Raw genomic sequence first — 3,904 nt, 5'->3', positions numbered from 1 at the left:
TTTTTCTTCCTTTCCTTATAATCCTGAACTCAGTCATCTTGTGGTCACTGCTGCCTAACTTGCCATCCACTTTTACATTTTCCATCAATTCTTACCTGTTTGGGAGCAGCAGGTCAAGAAGAGCATGGCCCCTAGTTGGCTCCTCCAGTACTTGCACCAGAAAATTGTCCCCAGCACTCTCCAAAAATGTCCTGAATTGCCTGTGCACTATAGTCTCAATTCTTCCAACCTTGGGATGCCTGGCCTGGCCTCTTCCACCAGCAGAACATGCTTCTCCCTTCTCTGTTACTAGGACTCCATATCTATTCTCTAGGAAAACCACTGCAGGGAGAGATGAAGACTTCTGCTTGCTGCCAGAAGTCATAAGCTTCCAACTTCCTGGGAGTCCAAGTCCTCTTCCTTCTCCAGTGCTGCCTCTGGCAGTGTTTTCTCCATAGTCCTAGAGGTCTCTGTGAACATTGGATCAATTAAGTCCTTGTGGTGGAGGATGCTTTTGAGCCTTGCCACCTCCTCCCATAGCTCTCTTGCTGGCTCCCTGAGGGACACCACCAGAAGGCACCACTCACATCACAGGCACTCCCCTATCTGGCTGTTACAGGAAGAAACCTGCAAGCCAATCTCCATAGTGCCAAACCAGGACATGGATAGAAGCCTTGGCTAAGAGTGGTCCTGCCTGGACAGGCATCTCACAGGTGCAAGCAGAGGAAGAGCTGGAAGTACAAGAAGTGGCTCTGGGATTGCAACATCCTCCAGCCATTTCCCTGGGTCTCTCTATCTGCTACCTCTCTCTTTCTGCCCCTTTTTCCAAAACAGGCCAGCTTAAAGGGGCATTTGCTAGGGAGGACTGTTTGTTGCTCCTTGATACAGAAAGGTTCCCTTTTTCCTGCTAACCTGCTTCCTCTCACCAAGGTTACAGTGTAGGAAGGTGAGAGTGTTTTCAGGCAAACTCCCCTCACTCAGCAGTCTACTTAAACAAGGGGCTTAAATATTGGTCTAGCTGTGAAGTTTTAGCTACTTACACTAAATATGTTACTCTTAATTAAAGAAAGAACTTACTTTAAAGGCACCGGGGGGGAGGCAGGCACACCACAGCAACCTGACTTTTGAACTGCCTTGTTTGCTCACTTTTTGGTGACTCAGAAAGTCTCCTTTTATACCCTCCTGGGCCTGAACTGGCTCTATCCCCTTGTTAGGACATTGCTGCCTGTATCTGACTAATCTCCCAACTAGCAACACTCCTAGATGCTTAGAGCACATGCACAAATGCACAGCTCAGCAAACAAACATTCAGCAAGTCAAACATGCAGGCAACCCTGGCTCACCTTCCCAGAGAAGGACCTGGTGCCTGGCTCTTCTTCCTTTTGCTCCCAGTGAACTGCTTGCAGATTGCCCTGCTTACTCTTCCTGTTTACTTGCCCAAAGGCCACAATAGTACCAGGTCTTCATTGTCCTGGGGCCTTGCTACATGTTCAAATTAAAGCTGGATAGGAACCAGCTATGGAGGTGTTATACATTTTCAAGCACTAACTTTATAGCTGGCTGGCTCTTTTTATAGCTGGATAGTCATTTTTATCATGTGATAATTACTTTGCATGTGGAGCCAGTCTAAATTTATTGTGCAATTAACCAGTTAATTGTGTGATTATTACTTTGCCCTTATGGCCAGTCTTACTTTGCATGTGTGACTGGTCTAAATTTATTGCATGATTAACAAGTTAATTGTGTAATACATGTAATGTGTAGCAGGGGCCCTGGACTTCAAACAAACCTGGATTAAGAAGGTGCCTCTGGTTTGAAGAGGAGATTTTATAGAAACACATAGGAGATGGAAACAGTATCAGGGATATGATGCACAAGTAAGTAGATGAATATGGCGAAGATCTGACATGGCTGTGTTTGTTTGATATTTTGTTATTTTTTCCTCCTTTATTTTCCTTTTTTATTAAGCATGGCAGTAGGTTGGAGAAATAGCAGAAAGGGGAATATTAGTTGAAGAATACAGGATCATTGGCTTCTGTCATGTTTTTCAAAGATGCAGATAATAACAATCTCAGAAATATGAAGTTAACTCTAAGATTCAGCACTTATTCGGGTTTATTAGACATTGCTCCTCAGCTTGCAAGCCCAAGTTATAAGAATCGCCACATTTGCCTTAACAACACAGTAAATTACTAGTCTGAGATTTAAAAAAGAGGAGCGAAAACAGTAAAAATACTAATGGGGTAACCAATTTATAAACACAAATGATCTAATCCTTTCTGTCTTTGAAAATATTTAGTGTTATCCTTCCCTCTACAATCTGCTCCCTGCAATTATCAAGATTGCTTTTAGATAGAGATGCAGGTGACATCATTTCGTCACTCCTTTCTTTACCCGATCCTCAGGCTTCCAGGTTTGTAAACACTGCTCAATAAAACATAAAATAATCGAGGCAAGATTTGCTGTTTCTCAAACATTTCTCATGTCAGTGTTTATGTTTGAAAGTCATATAAAATATTTACCTGAATGCACATGGATTTGCTTAGCTCTTTTTTTCATGTCTCTAAGGTGTCATGTTGAGGGCTAAGGCAGGATTCATTTTATGTTTAACTATGCGTTTATGTTGAACTGCCAGCAACAACAGGGAGCATGCTACATAATTAGAAAATTATCCAAGGTGAACTTTCTGTTATTATATTCCTCTACTGACAGGAACAATATGTACGGCATATCCAACACATTTCAGATGGCTGGTACAAAGATCCCTCAAGTGTTCTCAACATAGGCTTCAGCTTAACTAACAAATACTAGGCAGTTAATAATATAGTAGCTAGAGTTAAGCCTTTTAAGGAATGCTTAACCTTTGAATATATCGCTTTGTTACTTTGCAGCACTAACAATGATAATCATATTGTTGCAGTAGCTTCTAGTGGCCTCTTTAGACTAAAATTCAGCCAGACTGTAATCACATAGATGCCTGTGTTTTTAACCATACAATGTCTCCTCGATTTTATAAAATGTTACATTTCAGTAATAAATGGATTAACAAGAGGAGACCTTTTGCCTCCAGGCTCCTATTGTTAGATTATTTTGTATATCAAAATGTTACTTAAGAGGCTTTTTACAAAGTGAAGGGCCTTAAAGATGATATCAGTGAAAATGATACTCCAAGTATGAATGGGCATGTAGAAGAAGGTCCACAGGATATAGCTTTAGACACTATGTAGTAGTTGTTATTCCATAATGAAATTCTTTAATGCAAAGGGAGACTTCTTATCTTTGTCAGCATAGAAATCCAAACAATGAAAGACCATTAAGAAGACTACAATTAAAGAGATCTCTTGAAATAGTCAGATCAATAGTAGCAAACACTGCTACTGTGCATCCTTCAAGGACGTCAAAGTGTTTTTCAGATGCTAATTCAACAAGCTGTGAGAGAGTTATTAGAATGTCCATTTTCCAGATGGACAAACTAAGTCATAAAGGCCTGTGAGTGTGGAGGGGAACAGATTAATATTCATCTACTGAAGTGCCAGAACTTTCACATCCTTTTTCCATCTCTAGCCCAGATCCCAGTCACAGTAAAGGGAGCTGAGGGAAACCTATTGCCAGAATACTGGTCTTCTAGTTAAAAATTAGACAATGAAACACCTACTGCAGTCAAGAAAGTTTTCGCCTTTGGTCAAGAAAATGTCTCATGGTGACATATTGTAAAAGGAATTGGAAATATATTGCTTGAGGCAAAGAACAAGAATCCTAATCCAGAAAACCCCCCTGTAACACTCTTGTGCCTCAGTTAATGATATATGTGATAGAACTATCAAATGGTACATTCGTGCTGTTTTTCTAGCTACTTTACCAAATCAAAGTCTTCACAGACACTAGCTTACACTTGTATCTAAGACTCTTGTCAAATTTTGTATTT

This window comes from Crocodylus porosus, unplaced genomic scaffold, assembly GCF_001723895.1.
Source record: "Crocodylus porosus isolate Cpor-Errol unplaced genomic scaffold, CroPor_comp1, whole genome shotgun sequence".
Taxonomy (NCBI): Eukaryota; Metazoa; Chordata; order Crocodylia; family Crocodylidae; genus Crocodylus; species Crocodylus porosus.
This window is presented reverse-complemented; position numbering follows the sequence as displayed.